This window comes from Podarcis liolepis (genome assembly GCF_965112155.1).
Source record: "Podarcis liolepis genome assembly, chromosome: 5".
Taxonomy (NCBI): Eukaryota; Metazoa; Chordata; class Lepidosauria; order Squamata; family Lacertidae; genus Podarcis; species Podarcis liolepis.
Genome location: NC_139556.1, coordinates 69,560,977 through 69,576,372, shown reverse-complemented (window position 1 = coordinate 69,576,372; position 15,396 = coordinate 69,560,977). Strand labels below are relative to the sequence as shown.

General features: G+C 44.5%; 1 long non-coding RNA gene across 1 annotated transcript; it reads left to right on the top strand.

Moving 5' to 3' along the window:
* Positions 1 to 4,556: 4,556 nt before the first annotated feature.
* On the top strand, positions 4,557 to 7,214 carry LOC310708060. The gene is made up of 2 exons (XR_014526836.1): positions 4,557 to 4,696; positions 6,361 to 7,214. It is a non-coding gene; the product is annotated as an uncharacterized lncRNA (long non-coding RNA).
* The last annotated feature ends 8,182 nt before the right edge of the window (positions 7,215 to 15,396 follow it).

Here is a 15,396-nt window from a genome sequence, read left to right as displayed (position 1 = left end):
ACATAATTTTCCATTAGAAGCCTGAACATTAAGTGAAGCCTTTGCACCCATTTTATAAGGGAGGAAGGAGATGCAGAATACATTGCAATGCAATATCTGGAGCAAGGCTTCCCAAATGCTATAATGGTTTTTTAATAGCTATTTGATTCCCAGAGTTTGCTGTGAAGAGGGATTGATTGTTAAACCACCCTAGGAACAATACCCCCCCCCCCAGGGGAATAGAGGTCTACAAACAACTCTCAGCACTGAACTTAATCTCCCAAAATTCTTCAGGGGAAGGCATGGCTGTTAAAATGGTATCATAATGCTTTAGGGGTAGATGGGCTTGTCAGCCTGGGCAGGTAGCCCACCTAGGAGAAGGAAAACTCGGATCCTAAGCCTCCACTGCCTTGTGGGATGTCTTGGGACAAGAAATGGCTAAGGTGTAAACTCTACACAAATCTAGAATGCAATCCCTAAGCCAATTGGATGGCACCTTGTACACCTCCTTCCGACAACTCCTGCAGCCAGGATGGTGCCAAATGTATTGCTCTGCTTTCCTTGGGACCACATCAGCAAGGCTGAGATAGAGGTCTTGTCATCTGGGCAGCCCTGGACCTCTATACACCCTGCCCGGGTTTATGTCCCAGGGAGGTCATTTGGATGCTGCTAACACAACGGTTTGACTGCAACCCTTGGAGGTGCATCAATTGTCTCTCAAGACAGACAAGCAGTGCCACCCTCTGGAGTGGTTGTAAGTAGGAAGACAGGCAAGTGAGGGCTTGCTGAGGTTGGTGGGCAGTGCCCTCTTTGCCCTAATGGGCCAACCTCCACCGGCTATACTGGGATATACCCTTGGCAGCTTTGCTGCATTGGCACTGGGAGTGACTTAGCTACCTTCCTTTTCGACCAGGCAATTCCTTCACCATAACTGCTTGGTGTAATTTCTGAATTAACTTTTTTGTGGTGCCCCAACACAGTTTCTTAGATTTCAAGTTGTGGCCCTGGTCCTCAAAAGTTTGTGGAGCCCTGCATTAAAAGATCTGTTGCACCTCCGCACATATGGGTGGTTTTGTATATCACAGTAAACCATCGTTCATGGTCAAACATTTAGACGATCCCTGTTTTGCTTCTCCTTACAGCAAGCAACAAACCTTCACCCGTGCCTTAGTATTACGTCAGAGCCAAGAATCAGAGCCAAACAAACCGTGACGTGAAGCCAGTCGTGCTTTGTTTGAGAGAAATAAAACCACAACCCCCAATTCAGACATAATACTAAACAAGGGGATCATGGTTTGCTGCTCCTTTTGCACTTGGGGATGATAGCAGGAGCCATCTGTGCTTCCAGTGTATACTATTTACTATGGTTTAGTGTGATATGCAAACTGAGCTATTATATAATTGATAAAATCCGTCCTGGTACTGAAGCAATCCTTTGGAACCTTGCAATAGGCTGGTTCATGGGTATGCTGTAGATTAGATGCTCCTTGATCTGTCTGCTGCTTTTGACACCATACACCATGTTGTCCCCGGAATGTTTGGAACAGATGGCAGAACTGTCTGGAGTTGGTCTGCCTTCATTCAAATATTATCTTGCGAGTAGCTGCTAATTTGCTAGTTAAACATTCCAGTCCTCCGAGCAGGTTTCTGTCTAACAGGAATTGGCTTCGCTTTTTAGGGGCTTTGTGGCTCATCTTTCTTTTGATATTCCGTTTTATTAGGAAGCTGGTAAAAATTTGTTTCTCTCTGGGCTCAAAGTTACTTTTTTCGGAGGCCTTCAGATCTCCATTTCTTCCCTTAAATATATTGTCTCTAGAGCTTTTTTCTTTCCTCTTTCTCTCTGTAGAAAGATAAATTGAGATGTTATCATGTCATCCCGCACAGTGCAAAATTTTCCTTGGGAGAGAGCACTGGGGAAATATGGTGTTTTGTATTTACAAAGATATTCTAGTATGTAAGAATGAACATTTTAAAAAAGAATATTTAGTACGTATCCCACTTTTCTTCATGGCAGAACTCGAGGTGGTATGCAGAGAGTCCCCAGGCAGTCTCGCACCTTCAGAAAGGCACTATTTGTTTTATTGTTGAATCCTAAGATATAGTTTGAAGGCACATCAAGCCTAGGGTTGCCATATTTCAAAAAGGAAACCCCCCAAGTTTTTTTTACAAAAACAGTAAAAAAACAGGATTTTTCTAGGACAAAGTACCCAAAAAAATCCAAACACCCAGGGATGACTGTTCGGCAGGATTCCTGCACTGCACAGGGTTGGGTTAGATTACCCTTGGGATCTCTGATTCTATGATCTATGGGCATGCTGTGGTTATGTAGAGTGGCAGAGAGATGGGCATGCATTCTTCACATGTTCAAAGGCACTCTCATTTCCACCAAGTCTTGGTTCATGTTAAGTTTTTAATCTGCTCCTCTCGTCTTTTATCTTGAGTTTCTGATTCCAAAACACGAAGTACAGCTGTGTTTCCCCTACAGTTTGTGGAACAGAAAAAATGTTAATTTCAAAAAAGCAGTCTACAGTCAAGACATGCACCCTGATGATAAAATTTCCCCACAGGAATACCACCCATCAACACAGTACAACTATCAACTTGCTAGAAAAATTCCCCCGGGTTGAAATCTTTGCAATCATTTATATTATAATAGGATTGGTAAACTGCCAGGTCTTGTGAATTTTACACAAGGTGTTTTAGGGAGACTTCAAATTTTTCATGCTCCGTTTAAGAACAATCTCATGCCTTTCCAGGGATTTTCCCAAACATCAGCTTCAAAATATATACATAACTTAATCCAAGAAGGATATTTTCCTATCAATTTTTTAAAGCATTTTTATTACAATGCAAAACACTCCAAATTCCTAGACTTTTTCAAGAGGAAGGGAAGGAAATTGGAACCTTAAAGTCTTTGTCTGCTCCTTCTTCTTTGGCATGAACATTTTAAGGAAAGAGTCTTATTTCGTCAGATGCATTGGTAGAGAAGACCATACATTTGTTGGCATCTGTCTGTCTCAGGAGACAATGGGGGAGTGTGCCTTTGGGGGTGAAGTCAAACTGTTTGAATGTTACAATGCCTGCTGTGGGTGTAGTGACCAATATGGGAGAGGCATGAGTGGAAGTCTGCTGTACTGCTGTACCAGTTTCAGAAAGCAGTTATTTTCCAGCCTCAGTAGCTGGTCACTTATTAAAAGGGGTTTATCTTTGGTTCTCAAATTTAATCCATTACGGGAGTCCGTTCAACTCCCAAAACCGATCAAAAACCAACTGATTGGCTGCAGGAACTTCCTGCACTCAAGCGGAAGCTACGTCAGACATTTGGCTTCCAAGAAACGTTCACAAACCGGAACACTCACTTCCTGGTTTGCGACATTCAGGAGCTGATTTGTTCGACAACTAAGCCGTTTGACTATCAAGGTACCACTCAAGGTACCACTGTACAGTGGTGCCTCGGTTTATGAACTTAAATCCATTCCGGAAGTCCGTTCTTAAACCGAAACCATTCTTAAACCAAGGCACACTTTCCCTAATGAGGCCTCCCACCACTGGTGCCCTTCCACCTTTCGGATTCCGTTCTTAGATCGAGGTAAAATTCGCAAACCAGGACACTACTTCTGGTTTTGCGGAGTTCGTAAACCAAATCGTTCGTAAACAGGACTGTTCTTAATCCGAGGTTTCACTGTGCTACCAAACTGATCACTGCAGTTCCAACTGTCAATACTGCTAAACCAGTACAGTGAAGACCTCTCATTAAAAGACAGACCTAGAAAGAAGGATACACATGGAAACAATGCTGAGGGTGGCTGAGTGATGGAATTGGTGATTACAGAGGGCTGCAGATAGCTCGGAGATGAATTGTATGCCAAAATGGAAAGGCAGATTAAATGTGGACAGATGTGGCAGGCAGATGTAGGCGGGATTGTATTGGTAGCGAGGTTTGGAGTCAGAAAACAGATACTGATTTCACAGAGCACCAAGCACCCCAAAGTTCATCTGTTCAATTTCCCTGAGCTCCTGGCATTTAAACCATGGTGGACATTATCAAACGTTTGTTTTGCGAAGCTTAACGATTGCATGTTTGCTAGACTTTCAATATTTACCTTTCAGGCTATCTCAAGCCCTGTTCATTCTGCAGCTGTTCTCTTCCCTCCACCCCACCCCACAAAATAAGACAGGTGCTAACTGGCAACTTGTATGTTACATGTTCCTGAGTTCAAAGAAATGGCAATCTTTTCATTATTTAGGTAAATCCACGAGGGAATTCTGCAGAAAATCCACAAGACAATGCTTTTCCTCCCCCCCCCCCAGGTAATTGGAGCTGCACACAAACACACTCTGCATTTACCCCAGTAATACTGCTTGTGATCACTGCACAAATATTGAAGTGATCCTTTTTGTAGGGGGAGAAACCTGTTTGATTCCTTTTCTTGCAATCCAGAGGTATGCACTCCAGCACAAGAAAAATAGTTAAGGCACATGGAAAGAATATTGCTTTCCTTAAGATGAGAATATAATGTTGAAAAGCCAAGGTATTGCTGTGAAAACAGATTACTCGCAAATTTTCCTCCCCCTTTCCTTTTTAGGGAACTATATGGGGCTTGTATTTGCTTGAGTAGAGAAGCTCTGTGAGGAGAGGTCAGGGAAACTTCCAGCCAGAAGGGGAGCCAGCCAGGCTGGAAGTGATGAAGCTGGGAGCCCATGCTGAGGAAAAAAGGTAAAGGTAAAGGACCCCTGGACAGTTAAGTCCAATCAAAGGCGACTAGGGGGTTGCGACGCTCATCTCTCTTTCAGGCCGAGGGAGCCGGCGTTTGTTCACAGACAGCTTTCCGGGTCATGTGGCCAGCATGACTAAACCACTTCTGGCACAATGGAACACCATGACAGAAACCAGAGTGCATTGAAACACTGTTTAACTTCCCACCGCAGAGGTACCTATTTATCTGCTTGCACTGGTGTGCTTTCAAACTGCTAAGTTGGCAGAAGGTGGAACAGAGCAATAGGAGCTCACCCCGTCTCAGGGATTTGAACCACCAACCTTCCGATCACCAAGCCCAAGCACTGCTCAGGGTGAAGCAATGAGGGGAGAACTGTGTATGCCACCATGAGCTTCTTGGAGGAAAGGTGGGATATAAATGCAGTAAAAAATAATCATGCAAATTCAAGAAGATCTATTTTGTCCCCACTGGGCCTGACTTTTATCCCAGACTCCTTGAGAAAGCTCTGTACCTGCATGTGCAGTTGTTCTCTCTCTGTGGGGAAAGAGGTGATCTCTTAAAATCCCAGATGGGTCCATAGTCCCCCAAACATGGGTGTAACATACCAACAGCAGAACTAATGCAGATGGATCCAAGTTGTGAAAATTTGGTTTATACTTTGGTTGCAAATGCCCTACCTACTTGCTTGCTTGCCTGTTTACTTGCTTTTGTCTCCCTGTTGTTGTTTTTAAACCCTATTTAATAAAAAGCATGGAGTATCTGAGAACAAACAGAAAACTCCTAACTCATCATCTAAGGGAAATAAAAAATAAGACATTGGCCTCTTTACTTCCTTTTATTTGTATTAAATGCAGCATGCATTTGTTTACTTATGTCAATGGGTTTTGTTGCCTATGGGTTGTTCAACTGTTTCTCTGTTTCAAGCCAGCAGCATTTTTAGGTTCTGATTCATACAAATAAATGTACGGTAAGAACTATGGAGGGCAGAGCAGGTTTTGTGGCAGGGCAAGATACCCTTGAATGGTAGAAACTGCCCTGTATTGAATGCTTGCTTGGACTGCATACCCTTCTCTCTCTTAAAAGAATAGTGCACTGCAGACTTTTTAAACAAAAACAACCCTGGAAAGTCTGGCACTAAGATTTAGCAGATCCTAGTCATTTCTAGACACCCCCCATCCCCCATCCCTTCAGTCTGTCCCCCTTCCCCCAACCACCATCTGTCTGTCTCCCTTTGTAAATGCTTCGCTTCCTGATAAGACTTTCCAGTTCCCACTCCCCAGCCCTGCTGCCTCCCCGCCTCCCCATCCATCAGTTCCTTGCAGTAAATGTTCTTCAGGCAGACTCTCAACAGTCTGCTTCTTCCTCCATCTACCCTTCCTGCAGCCCACCTCCCCACCCCTCCTACTTTTCACTCACCAAGAGCCAGGCTTACAAAGAGGCTTGCAACTAGTATGGTCTTTTAGGTGTGCTTCACACTTCAGGCACCCCAGACAAATCCTATTAGGTAAGTCCTAAGGAGCCGCACGTTTTAGTCACATTGAAGGCAATGGGACAAGCGACTCGTGGCCAACTTGATTCTTACTGATTCCAATGAGACTAATTTAGATGGACCCAACTCCTTGTCTAACCAGAAAGCTCACCCAAACGTCTTGAGCCCCCCCAGGCTTCGCTGTGACATTGCAGCCAACATTCGCTGTGACCCCAGCAGCTACGCACTCCCTGTTAAGGGAAGAGACACCTGAAATTGTTGTTCTTGCCCTTTCTGCTATTTAAAACGAGCATCTGTTGTGCAATTGTGTGCCAGGCAATGATTTTGTTTTGGTTTCAGTCCTGCACAGACATGCCAAGGAAATATTTTCTTCATTGCATTTTCTCTCTCTTGGAAGACTTTGGAGCATTGCTACACAACCCGTGCTACATCCTTTGCTCCTGTAAGCAGCAGGTTACTAAGCCATAAGGACTAACAACGAAAATGAAGCACTGTCACTTAGATCTACTTTGTTTTGACAGCAGAGATTGAGCATCCTGTCTGTTCCCATTAGCTGATAACTAGAATCCGAGGCAAAGTGTGAAATCCAGACCATGCTCAGTTTTACACAGCGGTGCAGTGAAGGGGGGACACAGCTCTGGGACTTTTTTCGGGCGTCTGCCAGAGTGCAAGAATAGTGGGCAAAGTTTCCTTGCTCTGGCAAGCATCTGAGGTGACAACAAGGCTTTCAAGTTTGCACAGAGGAAGTCAGAGAATGAGGAAGATAATCCAGCTGAGGCTGCTCATTTCTTTTCTTTGACGGAGCTCTTATGCTAGCAGTTTAAAAGACTAATATGTCTTCACGAAATTGCATACCTAGTGAAAAGCTCCTGGTTGCATTCTAACTGGCTCAAGGTATTTTGTTAAATCTCGGAGCGCTATATACAAGTTGAACCTGTGCAGGGAATAAGCAGTGCTGAGTTCAGCGGTGATCATTCTCAGGAAGCTAGCAGTCATGCCAAGCCTAATAAACTGGGTATTAAACTATCTGGTTGGTGTGTGTGCCTGTGTTGGTTTTTCTTTATCATTAAACCACACTTGAACCAGATGGAGGATTCCTTCCAACGGAGGTCTTCTGGCAGCCCTGCAAGTAGAGAATTGACCTGCAAGTAGAGAACTGACCTGGGTAAAGTAGGAGACGTGGCTGTAGGTGTGCATAGGACTGTGCTATTAGGTAACTCTGGATTAGTGCAGTTCATGCATGCATGGCAGTGATTGGGAACCTCAGGCCCAGGGACTGAATGTGGCCCTTCAATCATCTCTATCTGGCCCTTGAATCCCTCCCCAGGCCACACACACCCCCACCGGGCCTGCTTCACACCCAAGATTTTTTGCTTGCAGAGATGTGTTCTTCCACCCCCACCCCCTTCTGTCCCTCCTGCTGGAATGTGCTCTAATGACTATTGCTTGTCCAGAGCAAGGAGACATGCCCTTTGGCACCTGAGGCAAACCACAGAACGGTGTTCACTCCTACCAGATAAGAAAGGGTGAGTGAACATTGGGAACAAAGTTTTTTTTTGGGGGGGTCAACTCCACTTTATGCAGTGGTTGAACTGGGAATCAAAGGTTGTTGTTTGTGGGTGGGGGGGTCTGCTAGGCGGGTGCAGAGCCCAGGAGACCCCAGAGGGCAGCCCTTACTGTTTTCTTCCTATGGGGGGGGGGGAGAAGACCACCCAGAGGCTGCATTGGAAAGGGTTGCTGAGAAGGTGACAGATCTGACCTACAAGGAGTGCCCTGAGGCGGCTGTTGTTATCATGGCAGCATCAGCAGTAGCAGGTGATGCATTCTTTGGAGATTGGATCCTGCCACCTGAGGCAGTTGCCTTGCCTTGCCTTGCCTCATGGGTGGGCCAGCCCTGTAGCCAACTGTACCAATCACTATGTGTTGCTCTGCCCACTTTTGTCCCTGGCTCTTGGCCCTTGTCAGACTGCCCAGAACAGGCATCCCCAAACTTGGCCCTCCAGCTGTTTTGGACCTACAACTCCCATGATCCCTAGCTAACAGAACCAGTGGTCAGGGATGATGGGAACTGTAGTTCCAAAACAGCTGGAGGACCAAGTTTGGGGGTGCCTGGCCCATAAGGTAACACAACTCCCTCACTAAAAGGATTCCCCACCGCTGTTGTATAGCAAACCATCAGGAAGTATTGGATAACGTGCAAGAGAGAATTGCTACTGCCCACTCACCTGCTACACCCATTCTTTAGCAGTTCTCCGATAATAATAAATATATATTTGAGAAAGCATAGGCATGGATGGAACTGCACTGGCTTTATTTATTTTCCTTTATTCTGCTTTTATTTTTTATTTGTTTTCATCTTTAGGGTTTTGAATGTTATTTTACAAATACTGTCAATAAACAGAGATACGCCCTTACCCACTGTCATCACACAGGTGCCAAAAACAGAGAAAGCGGCCATGGTGCTCCTCAAGCCCAGGGTGCTTATAGGAAAAGGAATATCTTTTATTGATTTATTTATTATATGCCTCTTCCTACTAGAAAACAGGCTTCTGAGTGGTTTGCAAAGTATAAAAACCAGTTGCGTAAAGATTAAACAGCCGTAATTAAAGCACACAATAAAACAATCTCATGATTAATGCATTTTTAAAAATCCATAATTAAAATAAAGAATAAAACAATCCCATCAAAGCAAAATTGCAACTAAAGCAAGAGAGTCGGGTTGAGAGATCAAGGCAATGCCTATGTAAGCAGGTGCATCTTCAAAAGGCAGCAGAATACCAACACAGAGGGGGCCTCTCATATTTCGGCAGAGAGTGCATTCCATCACACAGGTTCCACCAGTGAAAAAGCCCAATGATAATCATGCTCTGGCAAAACCAGCTGAGTTTCAGTTGTTGATCTTAGTGCCCTTACTGGGTAATGACAATGATAGCTCATGAAGTTCAGCCTTGCCGCATGCTTCTCAAACTGTGGCCCAAACACCCAAAATGCTCTATGGTGAATTTTCAGTGTCTCAATGGGACCACAATGAAAATGCTGGAGGGCCCCATATTTCTTGGAAGAAATATGCTATATCTGCTGGCTCTGTGTAAAAGATTAGATGGGGCAGCTACACTTGGAAGCACTGGTGCTCTTATTATTGATTTGTTTACTGCCACTGTTGAGCTAGAAAGGGCTGCCAGAGCTGTATATAAAGCAATAAAAACAAGACACCTGATTTGGCGAAATTCTTGAGGAGCTGGTTTTGTGGCCTTGTGTCATTCATATGGACACCAGAAGCGTCTGCCAAATCAGGCCAATGGCATCCTGTCCAGCATCCTGTTCTCTCACTGGCCAACCAGAAGACTGTGGGAAGCCTGGAGACAGGAAGTGAGTGCAAGAGCACTCTGCCCACCTGCAACTGGTCTTCAGAAGCATACTGCCTCCAACATTGGAGGTGGAACATAGCTGTTGTGCTTAGTAGCCAATGATAGCTTTATGAATCTGTGTAATCTTTATAGTCATCCAAGTTGCTGGCCCTCACAGCCTCCTGCAGAAGTGAGTTCCATTGTTTAACTATGAGCTGCACGAAGATACGTTTTCTTTTATCTGCCCTGAATCTTTCAACATACAGCTTCACTGAATGCCCATGAGTTATCCATATTTATCCATTTTCTCCATGCCATGCAAAGTTTTATAACCTTCTACCTTGCCTTCATTATTAAATGCCTCCTAGCTTCTGAACCAGGGACGCGGGTGGCGCTGTGGGTTAAACCACAGAGCGTAGGACTTGCCGATCAGAAGGTCGGTGGTTCGAATCCCCGCGATGGGGTGAGCTCCCGTTGCTCGGTCCCTGCTCCTGCCAACCTAGCAGTTTGAAAGCACGTCAAAGTGCAAGTAGATAAATAGGTACTGCTCCAGCGGGAAGGTAAACGGTGTTTCCGTGCGCTGCTCTGGTTCGCCAGAAGCAGCTTAGTCATGCTGGCCACATGACCCGGAAGCTGTACGCCGGCTCCCTCGGCCAATAAAGCAAGATGAGCACCGCAACCCGAGTCGGTCACGACTGGACATAACGGTCAGGGGTCCCTTTACCTTTTTAGCTTCTGAACCATAATTTGAGGACGGGCTGATAATAAAAGAGTGTTTCATAATAACTGTTCTAGAATGAATTCGCATGGAGGAAGCTTTTATAGAACTTCCTAGAAATGTTTACATTGTGGGTTAAACCGAAAGCCTATGCGGGAAAGAAACAACATCAAGATCTAAATGAATCAAGGGTCTGGAAGCCAAGCCTTATGAGGAGTGCTTGAAGGAGCTGGGTATGTTTTGCCTGGAAAAGAGGAGACTGAGAGGAGCTATGATAGCCATCTTCAAATATCTTAAGGGCTGTCACATGGAGGAGGGAGCATGCTTGTTTTCTCCTGCTCTGGAGGGTGGGACCCTAACCAATGGCTTCAAGTTAAAAGAAAGGAGATTCCGACTAAACATTTGGCAGTGGAACAGACTTCCTCTGGAGGTGGTGGACTCTCCTTCCTTGGGGCTTTTCAAGCAGAGGTTGGGTGACCATCTGTCATGGATGCTTTAGCTGAGATTCCTGCATTGCAGGGAGTTGGACTAGATGACCCTTGGGGTCCCTTCTTACTCTAAGGTTCTATGATTCTATGAATATATCATACCCAATCAAGTCCAAGAAAAAGTCTTTAAAAAATAAGTTTATTGGTAGTTTTCATTTGTAACAAATAAACAATTCAACAAAGAAATAAAAATAGTCCTCACATATTGAACTTCGACTTCCCTCCCCCTCTTCCAGCTGTTCCATGAATTTTGTCTTGATTTCTTATTCTTCTGGTAAGTTTTGCCATTTCTGCATTGTCCATTAATTTCTATAACCAATCTTCTTTCGTCCAGACTTCTTTCCATTTTTGGGTGGATATCATTCTTGCGGCAGTGCTTGCATACATAAATAAATTTCTGTATTGTTTTGGTAACTCTGATCCCATAATTCCCAAGAGAAAAGCTTCTAGGTTGTTGTTTTTACAAATGTTAATTTAAACATCTTTTTCAATTCATTATATATCATTTCCCAGTAAACCTTAACCTTATTACAAGACCACCACATATGGAAAAAGGTACCTTCTTTCCTGTCCAAGAAAAATTTCATCTCCCTGCACCCCCCAAAAAATCCAGTAATTTTTTTGTAAAAAATTATAAATAATTTAAAAACAACAACACCGTTCACTGAGTACATCACTAAGGAAGGTGTTTTGTATTTCACAAAGTGAAAATAACCACATTCTGCAGCTAAGTACTCATTGCTAGCTCTACTTTTCCTTTCGGTTATGTAACTTGGAAAGAAAGCAGTAGCAGCGCCTTTGTCCTGCAGGAACTGTGCCATGACTCCCTCTCCTGGTCCTGAATAGTCAATGTTACTGCTGACATTGAGGAAAAGCTCTGGGTCTTCTGAACTTCAGCTTTTTTCCTGCTGCTTGCAGGAGAGGCTTCCCCATCCTTGCACACCCGCCAGCAATTGTCGGATGAAAACGGGGGGGGGGGGTTGGTGGAACAGTAGCTCCTCCTACTGTGATGCAGAGCAAGTGAAATGATACCATGGGATTTGGTAGATGGTGTTTGCCCTCCCTTCAAAGATGCTTAGGGTAATTTCTAATGCACTTTGAGGTACCACAAATTTACACAAATCTGGTTCATCAAGTATCAGAATACACACACAAAACAACTATCTTGGAGTAACTGAGGGATCTATTTAATTATTTGGAACCGAAACCAATGGCGCCAAGTTACAAGAAAGGCGATTCCGGCTGAACATCAGGAAGAACTTTCTGTCAGTACACGCCGTTTGACAGTGAAACGGACTCCCTTGGGAAGTGGTGGACTCTCCTTGCTGGGAGGGTTTTAAGAAGAGGTTGGATGGTGATCTAGTTGAGATTCCTGCATTGTGGGGGAGGGGGTTGGACTAGATGACCCTCGGGGTCCTTTCCAACTCTACATTTCTATGGATTTTGTTAAGACAGCAGCAAGCACCCCATACAGTAAAAACAAAAAAGGCACTGTACTGTATCCTATATCCTTGGTTTGTGATCAAAAACTTCCTGGTCCTATGAACGTCAGGTATTGACATTAACATGGCTATAGAGTCATATCTCTTGTTACCTTTGCTTCAGGTTACGTCTTTTCAGCTTGCGTCCTGCGGCAACCCGGAAGTACGGGAAAGGGTTACTTCCAGGTTTTGCCGCTCGCGCATGCGCATATGCACAAAATGACGTCGTGTGCATGCGCAAAAGCCGTGAATCGCGAACTGCGTGTGCGCAGACGCGGGTTGCGTTCCTTTCAGGTTGCAAACGGGGCTCCGGAATGGATCCCGTTCGCAACCAGAGGTACCACTGTAATTGTGTTTTGCAAGTAGCAACACAGTTGCCCTTCCTAGCCATGTGTGGTATTTAGACAGGATGAGAAGGATGGCAAGTATAACTACCTCTCATCTTCACCAATGAGATCTTATACAGCAAATCTGCATTCACATCACATGGCCGCCTGCCATCTTCAGCATGTTTACTTGGATGTAAAGTTAGTAGGTGGCCAGATGCAAAAGCAGGTATCTTGACCTTCTGTACCTTCAATAGCTGAACTGCACCTATAACACCTATTAACAGCATGACAAGGTACATCTTTTGGGCAACTATTACAGGTGCAGAGACTATGTCCTCTTTTACACCTAGCTATCCTTGAAACCATTGAGCAAGTACATTTGGAACTGGGATTCTGGACTCCATCATCAGTGTAGTTCCTAGGCTGTAAGTTCCAATGAAATATAGATTTCCTTCTACATAATTAACCTGCCCCACTGAAGCCACACGCAGAAGCATGTGTCTGCAGACACATTCCCTGCTAGGATTGCGTGTGCAAAAGGGTGCCAGATCTCCCAAATGACAGCAACAAAGCTATGTGTGCTTGTCTGAGAATAAGCCAGACTTGACATTTCAATAAACATGCAAAGGATCACACTCTGGATTTCTGTGTCAGCATTCAGAGCTGTAAAGGTAAAGGTAAAGGGACCCCTGACCATTAGATCCAGTCACGGATGAGTCTGGGGTTGCAGCGCTTATCTCCCTTTACTGGCCGAGGAAGCTGGCGTACAGCTTCTGGGTCATGTGGCCAGCATGACTAATCTGCTTCTGGCGAACCAGAGCAGCGCATGGAAACGCCATTTACCTTCCTGCCGGAGTGGTACCTATTTATCTACTTGCACTTTGACGTGCTTTCAAACTGCTGGGGAGCAATGGGAGCTCACCCCGTCGGGGGCATTTGAACCACCGACCTTCCAATCGGCAAGCCCTCACAACTAAAAATGAACAGAGAACCATGCGCACACCAGCACACATTGAGAGGAGAGGGTTGATCTGGAAATAGTGGGACTGAATTCAGGCTTCCTGTTGTTGGCATCCATCTGTCTTGAGAGACAATGGCGTGCGCATTCAGGAATGAAGTCAAACCGCTGCATTAGCAGCACTGAAGGGACCTCCTTGGGGCTCAAGCCTGGGCAGTGTGTATGGAGGTCCTGGGCTGCCCAGATGACAAGACCTCCATCTAGGGCTCATTGATGTGGTCCAAAGGAAAGCAGAGCAAGACATCTGGCACCAGCTTGGCTGCAGGAGTTGCTGGAGGCATACAAGGTATCAACCAACTGATATAAGAATTAGAAACCCAGGGTGCAGGGGAAGTCCCTAACTCACTGAGGATTTGAGACCCATCGACTACCTTTACCTGGTTTAGCCAGCCAGAGGAAGGAAGCCATTCCCAGCATGGCCCATGTATCTGCCATAGCTAGGATGACCGGATACCAAACAGGACAGGGTTCTTGTACTTTTAATAGTTGTGCAGAAGAGGAGATTTCAGCAGGTGTGCCTAGCTGGTACAGGGCAGTTAGTAAAGGTACAGGAGCCCTCTCTTTGTTTGGTGCCTGGTGACCTGCGCCACAGCATACAGGCAACCTACTGCTGCTGTCACATATTACAGGACAGAGGACAAGATTGTTAGGATCAAGTTGTTGGATGCAAAGCAAATAGTCTGTCCATTGAATGAATTGTTGCATAAAGCTCCTACAGCAAAAGTCTACTGAGACTCAAATACAAAGCCCAGGTTCTGATATTTTCATATATCTGCAACCTAATTAAGAAGCAGAGAGTGATAATCTCTCCACATTTAGGAATACACTTGTTTATACTGCACTAGAAGCATACTTTCTGTTTAAAACGGTAGGCTAGATTTCTGAGGCTCTTCAGAAGTGACCCAGAGTTTTCAAGGGCTGGACCAATGCAAAAAAAGGACTGGCCTTTTAAACCTGCATAACTATGTAAAAGAAGGAGTTTCACCCGGCACAACTTGCCCTTCAATTTCAATTAAATGATTGCTCGATTTCAATTAAATGATTGCTCCTTTTACTAACAACCAGTCCTTAAGCCCCACTGTAGCTTTTATTTGATTTTATTTATGTTTTAAAAAAACATCTTGCAAAAGCAAACTTCCATCAGCTTGCAGGGATTGTCCACTCTTATGAAGGTGTGACTGGTTCATCAGTTTTATATAACCCACATCCCCCCCCCCTTGTCCTTCTTGCCTCCTTTCATCTTGTGTTTTCTTGCATTTGTAAACTGTGTTTGTTTGTGTGTGCACGCACACAATTTAATTTAAGTACCAAATAAAACATGCATAAAATAATAATGACCTGATTAGAGTTGTCACCTTTTTTTCTGGAAAAACTCTTCTACTCAGTGAAGGAACACTAAACAGGCTGAAGTTTTTGCAGCATGGAAATGCAATGCTATTTTTAAACAAAAACTTAACAACCTTAACAGAAAAAGTCCCTTGCATTCTATGCAGTTATTCCACCTCAGAGTCTGATAACAACATAAGGAGTACTTGAAAGGAAAACATTCAGGCTGAAGAGTTTTTCCCAACCAAACATTATTCTGGAACTGATAGATAAGGTAGTTTAAGTGCTGCTGTTAGAGCATTCTAGGAGACATCCTGGTTAATACTGCCATCCTGGTGCTATCATTGCTAATGGCTTTTCAAGAGGAGAGGATAAAAAGAGAAGAGTTACACTAAGAGAGGTGCTAAAATACAAGGTGATGACATTCACTCTTCCTAACTCTCATCAAACAAATCAGTGTGCATAATTAGCGTCCGGATTCTGACGGGTCATTAATTAGTATG